Source organism: Tetrao urogallus (genome assembly GCF_951394365.1).
Source record: "Tetrao urogallus genome assembly, chromosome: 2".
Taxonomy (NCBI): Eukaryota; Metazoa; Chordata; class Aves; order Galliformes; family Phasianidae; genus Tetrao; species Tetrao urogallus.
Genome location: NC_136814.1, coordinates 50,673,326 through 50,687,772, shown reverse-complemented (window position 1 = coordinate 50,687,772; position 14,447 = coordinate 50,673,326).

The following is a 14,447-nucleotide window of genomic DNA, read 5'->3' as shown; positions in this document are numbered from 1 at the left end:
CACGTTAGTGCTGGCAGCTAAGGGAAATCAAAAAACCCCTTCTGATAAAAGGAGAGAGGAGTGGTACAATCAGTTACGTTTTCTAATGCTTTGCTATTTAGAAAACATGCAAATCTCTATTCCAAACATAAAACACACATAAGCCATACATACACTCTCAATTGTGAAATCCATCCTCCCAGACTGTCCCGTGCCCCACCAAGTCTCCTCCTTTCCTCTGCTCCCCATTAAGGCCAAGCAAGCACCTAGTACATCTACCTATTGTCGGAGAAATCCTCATAGCATACAGCCTAAATGCGAATCAGGTCCTAACATGCAGCCTTTTGCTAGCAAAGGGAATTCTATTCTTTCCAGATATTTCATTTATATGATGGGGTTTATAGAACCTTCCCCTTAGCTAGAATCACAGTTTTTCAGTACACCTTTATCTAAAGCTGTCATGGCCTAGAGATCACAGCCTTGCTTTACAGCTCCAGCTTGCTTGACAGCAGTCACTGACACTTTCCAACACAGCTGTATCATATCCAGCTACAATACCATGTATGATTTCATTTCAAAGCCCTTTTGTTCCTGTAGGGGTCCTATCAAGAAAAGCATATACCAGAAGTATAAATTCATAGAAAACACTGGCTCCCTGCATGAGTAAGAGATGTGTTAAAGGGGAAAAATAAAAAGGAATTATACCTGGCATGCGGCTTGTGTGATTTTCATATTTATTAGCATTATCAGATTTATGTTTATTCTTATGCATCTCTTGAGAAGTAGAGTTGATATGTTTATTTTTTTTTTTTTTTAAGTAAAGGCAGCAGGTAAAAAGGGCAAGAGCCTAGCTCTGGGACATAGGTGTACTGCAAAACCATGCCCTCAGTGCAAGGACACCTTGGATGAGCCAGGACATGTGAGATATGAACACAGTGGAGTACTCTGGAGGCCCCAAAGGGGAAGAAATCCCCTCCTTAATCAATTTGGAATCTTTGCTTGCTGAATTTGTTCACCTCACCATTCCCCAGTTAACAGCCCCCTCCCCTTCCCCACCCCCCCACTTTTCTCTTGAAAACATCTACACTTTTTGATGTGTTTTTAATACCATTTGTTATTTCCTGGGCAAAGCTGAACTGTGGCTCACCCTCCCAAAAAGCACAGACATAGACCTATAAAAACTATCGTGCTATAAAGGACTCCATAAAACAGTATGTTTTAATTGCATCCTGGTTTCAGCAAACTGTTTTGTACTGAAAGTTAACATTAGGTTGACACTTAACTTCTTTGGGCTTTTTATTCTTTTCAAACATAAATTATCAGAAGCTGTTTGTTTTCATGAATGGAGGTAGCGTTTGGGTGACTGATTAAGCATTTCAAAAAGCCATATAACCTACCCCAGTTTTTAATTAGTTGCACAAATTATCACCAAACACCATAAATTTAATGTCACCTCTTTTACAATAAGAAAATAAATACTGAGCAAGTAATAACACATTTGTATGGATCAGCCAAGTATCCTGTGGGTAGGTTACTGTTATTTCAGATGCAGGAAAATTGGATTGAAGGAGGTGCCCAAGGTGATATGCCTGAATGATGGCTTGGGCCCAGCATCAGGCAAAGTGACAAGGGAAATGGGGATGTTTGGCTTTGTGTGGTGATGGCCACGTATTTTTCCCCTATATAGAAGTGTCGCAGAATCACAAATATGATCAGCTCAGCAATTACTGTCTTTCTTGGAAAATCTTTTTGTATTGTACATTTAACAACGTGCTTATTCTTGGCCAGGTAAATAGTTCCCTTAAGACCTTGTCTTCTCTCAGATTTTGAGCCTGTGAGATTACTAGTAAGATGTATCTAAATGGTTTATTAACTGACTCTTCTGAAATCCACTACAGCAAATTGGTATCATTCTGCAGAAAAAGATATATAGTAGCTACTGAGGCACAGTTTATCTCTTAAATGGTATATCAGCTCAGGAGGTTAAAGTCAACCAAGCGAATTTTCACATTACAGATTCTCAAAAGAATCAGATGAAAACTGATAACATGCAAGAGAAGTGAAAGCGCGAGAACCGCTTCTGGTCAATCTGCAGTCAGTATCAGCCTGTTCCCCAGTATCTCATGGCAAAAAAACCACAACAAACTATGGCAGATCTGCAAGCACAGAAGGGTCAGCAGATAGTTAAGACACATCTAGGTTTAGGAAAGAGCTGACTCATTTCCCCCCTGTGGAACACTGTAACACACAAAGAAACTAGGTATGTTACTTCAAGTCAGCATCCCATGAATAACAACAAAAACAAGCCTACATAATCTTAAGAGTTAGCCCTTTTTCTGGAGCAATCAAAATCTTACAAGGTATTGCAGAAGCAATTTCCCGAAAGGAGCACTCATGTAGACCATTCACATTCACAGGAGCTGACAGATCCAAAAAAAGCCAGCCATAGCAGCTCGGCATGCCTTTCCCTCCCCCCCCCCCCCAACATGTCTGGATGCAGCTTTTTGTCAGGAATCACCAAAGAACATCTCACACTCCCACATCAGCTCAGCACCACCACTGGAGGCCCATGCCATGATGGCAGGACATGACCTAGGCTGGCTCTGCCCTCCCGGGCCAGGCCTGCCTGCTGAACTCACTCAGGCACACTACACTGCATAGGCTTAACTGCAGCCCCTGCAGGTAGGAGCTTTCTGCTGCCAGATATCATGTAGGACCCCTGATGGGCCCAGCAGCCTATGTCAAACCCTGTGAGGTTGTAGTTACTATCACACTGCAATTGTGTATCTGAACTGCAGGCTACAATTGCACCTTAAGAGAAGCAGCACTGAGAGAACATCAGAGAAATCTGTCTAGCATACAATACTATCAGTTAATGGCAGTTGCCTAGGGCAGAATGTAACAACACAGGTACTTGGAAAGCCAGAGGTAGCATCACAAACGCCTCTTGCAGGAATCTGGCTAATTGCTTTTTGAACTCACAGAAACTTCTGACTGCTATATGAGGCCAAGGAGGTCTAGGCTATAACACTAAGTGAAAAAGCATCACATCTTGTTTTCAATCAGCCATTTGCTAGCTCTAGCAGCAGCACCTGCTCCTCAGATTAGAAAAGGAGCAACTCCCCATCCACTTCTTTGCATCTGACACAAGTTCATTGATCTGGATTAGCACCAGTTTTAGGCATTACTGCCCTAGACTAAATTAACCTGATTTAGCAGTTTCTCATTTGGAAGTTACCTCCTGTCATTTTCCTCACTCCGGGAGGTGAAGCAGCACACTTTCTCCTGCTCCACCACTGGGTTCATAACAGCCCACAATGTTGGCACCCTGACTAGCTCAAGGGATAGTCATCAACCCCACAGCACCATGCACAGCACACGTACACCTGCTGCCCACATCCCCTCAGCTCCAAGCATTTACTCTGAACTATGTTCAGGTGTCCACAGCTCCTCTCCAGCCTTTCAGCAAAGAGGTAAAATCTCCCCACAGAGGCTTGGCCCACTGGGTTAAATTCACTAAATTAACAAGATTACCTCCACCTGAACAGTTCTCCATTCCAATTACAGCTGGTTAAAGGAACAGGCTGCAGAATCAGTGCTTGTTACAGAATAGCTGACCCACTTAATGTTCAAATTAATAAATAAGTAGTAGGTGTTTCTTCTCTAGGCTGTAGATCTACAGAGGGAAAAGGGAGAACTCAAGGTGTGAACTTAAATCATCAGGTTGTCAGGCTGTGCAGTTCAGAGCATTGAGACAAACACTGCACAAAGCTGTGGTGGTTTTATACATTCACTCAGGTCTAAGTTCGTCACTATTGGGCCAAGGTTACATCTTCAATTTTGGTGTTGTACAACTGCAACTTTTTAAATGCAGAACAGTGTTTTTTGCTTTTTTTCCTTAAAGCATGAACAATCTTTGTTAACACACCTTTCTAAATGCTGGGAAACTGTGCAAGGGAAAACATATGGTTTGCAAAATTATTGGTCCAGTAATGCTGTGGAGAAATATGACATAAGCAATATCATCCCTAGCTAGATTTCCCCAAACTTTAAACAAAACTATAGTTATAAATGCCGAGCAAATAATTATACCATGAGAGACATCAAATGCAGTCTTAATTCTTATTTTTGTCCCCCAGATTATTATTTTTTTTTTAATACACATTGGAACTGAGGGCAAACACCTAATGTGTAAAATATATCAGAGTCTGGTAATTACGAAAGGAGAAATGTAATTAGTCATAATAATTCTAGGGATCAGTCTTTTTCAATTAAACTTGCAATTTATACATTTCCTGGAGGAGATGCTGAAATGTCTCAGATCTCAGTAGATTAAATTCTGTATGATAAAAAAAGCCAACATTCCATAAAAGGTTGTTACAGAGCAAAGCACAGGTTCTGTTTGAACTGCTCTAGGGAAAAACTGCTCAAATTCTGGAGTTTGCAACAGAACAAACTTTCAGCCCATAATGGGGCTGTTCTACTGTATGCCCTGCCAGGGATAAGCTAGCCTTGAAGATGGAGTGCAAAGGAAATGTGTTTTGACCTCTCTGCAATAGCAGGCCCTCACCCCTGTGCACCATTAGCTTCCTGGGCTGCTGACAACATGTGTTGGAAGAATTCACTTTTAAAATACCGACAGCAGTCATAAAAGTATGGGCTCTCTCTCTCTCAGGAAAAACCAACTTTATAGGGAAAGAGAAACAACACTATGTGCAGTACTGGGGGGAAGGGCAGCCACAGAATAATTAAACCCTTCAAGCCTTTGAAAAACACAGAGGAGGTGTCTTTAATTCTATCCCACCTGTAAGCTTTGTCCACACAACAGAACCATGTCTAAGCCCAGGAACATTTTCTAGAAATATGTTTTACACAGAACCAAACCTAATCACTCTGCTCACTGAGGGGGGCACTTCTCAATGCCTCACAGAACCCATGACATTTGCTCTCCTTCTAGATCAGCATCTTTGTGATCACCTTGTGATGCACATGGAGTAGGAAGGCAACATTGCTCCTCTCCACTACATATGTGATTTGTAATGTGTAGCTATTAAAACATTTGTTTGATCACACAGTAGTGCGATCAAAGGTAACTATAAGTGGAGCTTGAATCAGCATACTTTGCCCTATTATGGATGTTTCTGTAAATATTTTAAGGTAGATATGTCTTCATCTGCTTTCAAAAAGTATTAACACATTTTTTGTATGACTGCATCATCTGTAGGCCAAATTCTGATTAAGCATCTGAAGTACCTAACCAAAATGAATTCTGTTTGCAGAAAATCACTTGTTTTTTATGAGATGCAGTTAGGAAGAGAAGCATGGAAGTATCTAGATGGGATTCAGTTATCATACTGTCACATATATAACTCCCAGGTTACCTGTAAAAAATTCAGATCCTAGTCAGTATCTGTGTGCAAATACTACAAGAGGAAGTTTATCCTGGAGGGCCACCTCCTTCACAGCTTCTCCATAACCTTTTCTTCCTTCATTAACAGTTCCTTTTTTTTTTTTTTTCTTCTAATTCTGAACGTATTTGGAAGTACAGAGCATCCAAGTATATGAACTCCATGAAGATCCCCCCCACCCCCAATGAACAGGCTTTTAAAGTACTAGTTACCTGAAGGTAGGAATGTGAATGTGGAAGGAAATGTGGGTAATTCTCTTAATTCCTGTATCAGTGTGCTTGAAACCTAGGAATCCTGCAGTTGCTCTCTCATCAGGTTGTAATTCCGGATACTGCTGGGCAACTATCTGAATCTCTCTCCACGTTTATGTGGCCTATTCCTACATGCTGACAGTTTCACATCTGTAAATCTGATTAGCAGACAATATTTGAGTTGATTAGTCAAGTGCAAAGCTCAATGCAGTCAGACATTTGAAATTAGAGATTTCCTGGAGATGCGTTAATAGATTTGAGACCTGAGTAGGGTGCAAATGAACAACATAAGCCACACGTTCTTACAGACAGTATTTCATTTCCTCATATTCACAAGTACTGTATCAGGAACTGTTTGGAATCGGCATGTCCCTCCCTTGATAAGTGACCCAAGATCATGTTTTGCCATCAGAGCTTTTCCGGAGCTTCTCTAAACAGAAAGTAGTGAATTTGTGTAATACTGACCAGCAAATTCCCATTTCCTATTGTCGACTGCCTGTACATTTTATATCATTGGAAGTCTAAAGGCTGTTTTCAGATTATTCTTTCACATGAGAAGAGCACAGTACTCTCCATCCAGCCATTTACAAGGCTAATCTATCTGCAGTCTCTAAGCTCAGCCTCTTGTTTCCTTATTGCTTTTCTATTCCTATGACTCCCATTTCTCCTCAAATTGATGCCAACACAAAACCTCTCTTCTAACACTATCTCAGTGGAGCTTTTGTGATACCACACGTTATGAATGCTGTGAAATCAGTTTCAGAGTAATGATATGCTATGTATGTTTATAAAAACACTTATGTCTCTAAATATCGCCTTGCATATTATTAAGGTTAGTGAACCAAAAAGATGAGTACTTTTGTCACAATGAGGGTAGAACACATTGGAAGATACATGTGACTATAGATGCAGGTCTGTTACGCTTTGGGAGAAGGAAACAGGGAAGGCTGCCATTTATTGTTTAAACTTGCCCAAGATGTGCATGGTACTTCGCTGTCCAGAAAAAAAGATGTGGATACTTGCCCCTTGATCCTACAGGGCCTGGAACACAAGGTAAATTCACACTGCACTGAAGTAATTGTAGCATTGAAAACTCCTAATACTGACAAAGCTTGCAAGAAGTGAAGCAAGATTTATGACCATGCACTACACTCTGTTACTCACATCACAGTGAGTAGCTTCAGGAGTAAGTTTTACTCTCTGGTAACATACCCCAGTATGGCACCCACATGTATATAGATCCTGTTATCTGTATTCAGATGCTCTGAATATTATCCTAAATCAGATTAAAAATACAGCACAAGAGTAACAGGACATTATGACAGTGCAAATTAATGGCGTAAGGAAGAGATCGATAAATAGAAAGAAAGGCTGAAAATTGCTTTGGGGTGAGGAGAGTTATTCCCACAGAAAGACTATTTGCATTGATTTAATTTCTGACATGCTTTGTTTTCAAGATTTGTAATGATCTATACTATTACTATTTGTTCTGAAGCATTGTCAGACAGCCCGAACAAAGACATGAGTAAGCAAGAATGGGAAAAAACAGATTTTACTGTCTGCATGCCACCTGTCAAGGGCAAAAATCACCAACAGGCACTAAAATATGAAATAGATGAACAGGGTTGGCAGGAGGCTGAAGCAGACCAGAGTTCAGAGTGCAGAAGCTGAGAGGAGGATGGCAACTGAGAGAAGTTTCACAGACAGCATTTTAAAAATCACTGACCTTGCACTAAACACCAAAGGAAAAAGCCAGTGCTCCTCAGATTAAATACAGGGCAAAAATCAACAGGACCAACATTAAATGAGCTTCCCTCTCATGCATACTTTTACTCCTCTATCTCCTTCTCCCTGGCTATATTATATATGCATGCCATCCTCAGTATCTTAAATCTGCTTTTCTCTTCCCCCAGACAGCAATTCTTTCACCCTCTCTCCCCTCCCCATCTCTCTGAAACCCACAGGGTAACATCTACATCCAAACCAATGCTTTCATAATATGAGAGAGCTATTTACCAATGAAATTTTGCAATTTTTGAGTTAAAAAAAAAAAATCCAAATCCTGAAATCACAATGCTATATTTAAACAGAGAGAATCCATGGAATAGCTGGCTTTCATTTGGTGCTTATGTGAATGCACAAATGCATACCAAAAGACTTTTCCCTACATCATTTTCTTTATCATAAAGCAGCCACTGGGAAACTAAGCAATTGAATTGCATCAAAACCAATGTTAGCCACACTGTTATTTTGCATAACAGAAGGCAATTCCAGCATTTGTTCACTTCTGGAGCAAAGTACTCCTTGCATGTGGACACCTTCACAATGACAACTGTATTTTTACAAAAAGGCCACCTTTGGGTTTGACTTCCCTCTGTCACTCACTTCTACACGTTCTATCTCCCTCCTCATCCCTCCCAGGACACACACAGGAGGGCCCTGGGACCTGTAAGGGTGAGATACCTTAGTTGAGGTAAAAAATAAAATAAAATGAAATCAGTAAGCAGTTGAAATACGCAGTACAATTTTTCCTTTCTTGTTTTGTCTGTTGCAGATGAGAGAGCTCACACACATTTCCCCAGTGGGGCAGCAACAGTGGATAGAGGCAGTGATGGCTGGAATCAGCACTGCCAGCTAGGAGAACAGCTGTGCTCTGGCCATTTGTCAGTACAGTCAGTGTTTGTCAACGTAGTCAATGAGGTCATTTGTCAAAGCAAAACTCTGCTGAGTTCCCAGATGCCTCATTCTTTGATGTGAACTTCCTTAACATAAGTGCAGGAATAAAAATGATGTTCTTCTCATTACAAGAATAAATTCATTAAAGGTTAGAGCAAAATCCAAAACAATTACAAGGAAGCATTTACTTCTCCACAGATAGTACCTCTGTTATTTTTGCCAGCAATCTGGAAAACTAATTAAAATAATGGATTATTCTACTTGATGTTTTAAACTAATCGGTAATGTTAATATTCTATGGATTTGCTCTTTCTTATAACACTTCTCCTAAAAGCCTTTCTATCCTGACACTTTCAAATAAAAAAATCTTGCTCTTCTGAATTATTTCTAATCCAGCAAATAATAAAGGTCAGCTTGCTGGTATTTGCATGGGTACTGAAAAGTACAGGTCATTGGGCCTGGGTGGCTGAGGGTGTTTAATAGCCCAGAGTACCTTTTTCCAAGGAGAAATGTCAGACTCTGATCTCATGATATTGATGTACAAATGCAGGTTCATCGACCGACACAAAATCCCATTATCTCAAATGGGGCTTTACACAGGCATCTGCCCTACTAGCAAGAATCAAGAACTTTATGATTGGAACCTCACTCCTGAACAACGGGAGTTCACATCTCATAACCTCCTCCCTCCTGTGTGCTCCATTCCCATGTTGTCACGCAGTTGACAGACTCTGAAAATTTAGGAAAAATAGATGCAAAAACTCCCTTTTAGTCTACAGACTGACTTTCCACTATCACAACCTGAAGCACACTTACTGGTTAGTACAATAACTCCCAGGAGGTGACTTGGTCTGTAGATAAATACTGGAGAACCACCTCCAGGAAAGGTTTTAGGTGCCAACATAAAACCTTTTAGGTGCCAACTGTTTCATTGCAGCTGACCTTCTAAAGGGCCCAGCTCCTTCCAGATGGGCTTTCCAGAAGAGAAGACCGCTAACCTACTGGTCAGGCTTGGATACCTTGCCTGAGGTTGTTTCCACAAGCACTGTGAATATGTACATGCTGCTCAAAGCATCTGTCTCTTCTACTTGTCTGAGAACTTAAATAAGGGAAAGAGATACTCAGTTGAGCTATAAATTATGAATGGATCTTCAGTGTACTGAACTTTGAAGCTTAAATAACAGAGCAGTGAAAAACTGGAAAACTGAACCATGTACAATTTCAATATAGCACTATCCCAGAAACTCAGCTAAAAACATCTTTATTTACTCTAGCTAGAATCTTCACTGAACCAAAAGCGTCTCTGGGGAATCAGCGAAGTGTTCTGTGAGATCTGATGAAGATTCAGGGGGAAGAGGCCATGGTTGGGGGGGGGGGGGGGGGGGGAAGACTATCCACACTTCAAAGAGTTTCCTTCAGCATTGCTATTTCAGAATCAGAATTACAAAATGTTTATTATTTATATTTTTAGTTACTTAAATGCCATGTATTACTTAGCTGAGAACAAAGCATTTGAAAACTATTTCTATGCTGCAAAAAAAAAAAAAAAAAAAAAAAAAAACAAAAAAAAAACACAAGTATTTTGGACTTAATGTCTCTTTTTATATTCCTTTTTCTTTTTGGAGACTTTTTTTTTTATTTTTCAAAAAGGAAACAACAATAATCATAAGTTCTCACCTGCTGATTGAGGTTCAAAGGTTTTTTTCCCTTTATTACGATACTATTTCGATACTATCAAAGATCACATTTGAAATTCAGGGACAAAGAGTCATAAGTAAAGTAAGAAGGCAGAAGCAAGAGTACTTAATACACACCCTAAAAAGCCTGCTGAAAGAACAAGTCCAAAAAAGTAAAAAACAAAACGGACATGACTTGCTGTTTTATTATGCCAAATCATTTGAAAATGACATAAATGGGGAAATACTTCCTAAGGTCAGGATGCCTAAAGGTGTTCAGCTGCCACAACTATCACCTGTGGGCAGAAGGATGGAGAAGAAACACTGGGCATCTTTAAAGCTTTCTGCATATTAGTCAAATTCATTAACTTCTTAAAGTAAATACTGGATTCCAGAAATAAGATTGAATTCAGCCCACAGATACGTGACTGTAGGATGTGCTCAACACTGACATGAGTTTGCCCCAACATACCACAGCATTACTTTTTGGTCAGCATGTGGCTGCCTCCCCACAGCTCCCAGCCTAGCATGGAGATGCACGTGCGCGATGGTGAAAGCGAGTTCTCATGGCCCTACCTAAAGGGCAGCAGCAAATCAGGTGCTCTATAATGGCACACTGCACATTTTAACATCACTTCAGTGGAGTCATTGGCTATTGATTAATTTTACCGCCATATGTCAGCTAGATTGAAATATATGGCAAGCCAGACCTGAGTTACTGTGCCAGTGAGACAGAGGGTCCCTGCCAGCAAGGTGCTGTAGAGCTCTGAGCTCCCTAACACTGCTCCAGGTGAAGCAAAAGGACAGCTGGTTACCAGCTGCTCTGCCAGTGTGACCAGAATTGCTCACGCAGCTGATAGGAATCTCCTAGAAAAATAGCAATGCCTTGCTGATAGCACACTTCACTTTATCCACCCCACCGCAACGTTCATTTGCTTGAATTAGCAGCTATCATTTTTGGGGGGAGTACAGAAAGGAGAGACCTTAGGAAACATTGCAACCTCTGCTTTAGTAGAACAACTTTCTACCTTGTCTGAGAGTTGGTTCAGAATTTGAAAAAGCTCTGGAATACGAGAAGGTAGAATCAACCATTTTTTCTTCTAGTTATAAAAACCTCATTTACCAAAGTCTCTGTGCTGGAAGCTTGGTCACTGTTTCTGCTTACTGTTGCTCGGCCCAAGTTTGTTAGATCCAGCTTTCTCTTACTTCATGACAAATTAATGAAATACAGAAGGTTTCCTTAATGTGAGAGATACAGTATCTGACTCAAGTCCAAAGCACCCACAGCCCCCAGGGTGAGTGCCATGCCGGCTGGTTTCACTTAACACATTTAATTTAACAATGGCAGTAGCACTGTACAAGCATACACAGGCACACTTATGAGCAGTCAGCAGGTCACAGCCCAGCATAGGCCCTGGGGTCCTTTAAAATCTTATCAACCTTTCTTCAGGCTGAAGAAGGAAAGAGAGGGGCTCACAGCACTACACATCTTTTGACTGCTCCTTAAGAGTCATGCGGATAGCCAGTCTATACAGAGTCCTTCGGCTAAAAGCATCCAGCTCTGCAGTTTCCACGCAGTATGTGAAGACTGATCAGTGCCTGTTTATGCTTTCTTAGATTACATTGCTGAGGAGAAAGTTTAGATAGAAAGCAGCCAGCCTACTTTTCCCATCTAGAGACCTTTGTTATTCCAGCCAGTTTTTAAATATTTACTTAGTCAATTTCTACCATTTTTGATGGTAAATGTTGCTGCAAGTCATTTTATTTCTAGTAAACAAAATAAAGATATGCTCAATATCTTACCCTGAGACCACCAACGCCTCAAGCTGTCAGAATACCAAAATACAACACCACTTTGTTTATTACCATACAGTCAAAGGGTGAAGTAGTCATTACTAACTAACTTTTGAAACAGCACTGAAATTGAAAAAAGTGTACAAAACAATGAAGACATAGGAATACCATTCGTTTTTAAACTTTGACTTAACTACAGGTACATAACACAAAGGAAAGCACAGTAATAACTACAGAACAACAAGAACTCAGGCTACAGCAAGGCTACTTGCTCAAATACAACAGCAATAAACACTAAAAAAAAAAAAACAAAAACAAAACAAAAAAAAAAAAAAACAAAAAAAACCGAAAGAGGCTACTTACCATCAAAAGACCTCAAACGCATAGAGAACCACAATGAGATACTTTGGCCTCCACTGCCAGCCCTAAATGAGGTATGGGAAGGGGTAGATCCTTGCTTCATCCCATCTAGTCACTCAGGGGCGTTACATGCATCTGAGCTTCCCTGTGTTGGCCCTACCTTCCCACCACGTGTTCAATCACTATTTCAGGCCATGACTTGGCATTTCTACAACAAAGTGGTAACACCAATACTGGCTGTGGTAAATCCCCCTGCCTAACAGCTAATTAGGAATGACAGCTTGTGTTGATTGTTCTGTTTACATTCTTCGTAATTAAGTGTGGCAAAATCCCTGTTTGATCTTGGGTGTTGCACAATGAATGTTACCTGTTGCTTTTCCCTTACCAGTTGAAGAGCTTTGGAACAACAGGAGATGTTTCGGTCGACATTTGAGTCCATTAAAATGAAAAGGTTTGTCTATAATGTATCATTGTGCCACTGAAAAGGTTGTAAAGCATTAAGTATTATCAGATACTTAGAAACATGAGGTAAGATACCCAATTTTTAATGGTTTAAGGGTGGTTCTTAAGTGGTTCTTTCAGACAAAGACTTCTCCTATTTCTTTTGTTAGGATATAAAGGAATTCTTCAAAATTAGAACAACCTGATTTTCTGTGCGCTTAAGTTTGACATAGTGTATTAATTGCAGTGTTAACAAAGGCCAATGAAAAAAGCTTTGTTCATAAATAGAGGTCTCGTGTGAAAGGAAAAAAAATCATTCCAAGATACACATATGCTTTTATACTCACCTCCCCATTATGAGTTGCTGCGAACAAACATTCCCCTTAACTTGCTTCTGTTCTGCATAAAATAAAATAGTATTGACTTTTCGGGAAATCACTGATGTTATTCAACAGATGAAATTTGATTAAAAAGGTGGATCAGAGCTGTACAGTAAGCAGCTAGGAGGTGCATTGCGGGTGTGTGTGCTGACAGAGCCCAGCAGCAGCACAGTGCTGACCTGGGGCCTGTCACTCCCAGAGCCTGTCACCCCTGCCCTGGCAGCTCTCACAGGCTCTGCTGGTGCTCATGCTTCAAACACAGTGGTGCAAGCAGTATTTTCCCTATGTAAATAGACTTGGACAGATTGCTGAAACCTACTAAATATTGATTCAGCTAAGACTTTGAATTAAGGTTAATGTAAATAGTAGATGTAAAGAGTTTTATGAATTGATTTCAAATAACAAAGATGTATTGAAATAGCGTTAAACCCAAGTACTATTTCAAACAATGAATTTAAGCTTACAGTAATTGAATTATGAATATGAATTATTAAGCACAGCTGAAACACAGTCTTAAGGGGAAAACGCACACTGCACAACACTGGGGCTCCCCAGAGAGTCCTTCAGGTCACACAATGCCCTGGTGCCACACGGCTGCCCCTGCTGCCAGCCCTGAGAGCAACTCTCTGAGTGTACAATCATGGCAGCTGTCAAATTGTCGTGGGTGACAAAACCAAGCAAACCCAACACCTAAATGCACCCAGCACTTAACTCATTCTGCCCTAACTGGGTTTAGAAACAGCACCATGAGCAGCAGCTGTTGTGTTTGCAGGAGTGGGCTGAGGACAGCCACTCTCTCACTCAGGTACAGTCTCAGCCAGGAGATCATTCTGACTGCAGCAAGAGAAAATAAACTTACAGAAGAGAATGCCTGCTATTTTTATGTGAATAAACGCTAATGCTCAATTCCATTATGCTATGTAACTTCTGGGTTCAAACGTAGGGAAAGTGATACATTCTGAGATTTATCTCAGGTCTGGGGCCAGAACCACAGAAAGGTTCTAACTGCAGATCAAGAAAAGCAGGACACAGGAGAACATCTTCAGTGTGAGCACCCGTGCTCTGTTTGCAGTTACTGCAAAGCATTACGAGCCTCTCCTGTGGAGTGAAGCAAATCATGTGGGTGGGGGCCCAGTATAAGCAAACAGATGAGCTTTCCCCCTCCACATGTAGGGCAAGCTCTGCTGCTGGTGTAGGTCAGCACATGTCCCCAGGCTTCTACAGGGGATGAGTGGCATGTCACGTGGCTAGGAACACTAAACCTGATTCCAGCTATTCAGGCAGTGCCTCTAGCTGTGGCCTCCTTTGTGTCAAAACGATGCCACCAGCAACACCTGTGCTTTACTATGGACCGCCTTTTTACCTACTGGTGGAGATGAGCACAGTGACTCAGGGCATATTTGGACTTCATGGTTTTCAGTATAGAAGAAGGTATTTAATGGAATTGATCTTTGTGTATGTGTTACATGTGGGTATATTTTC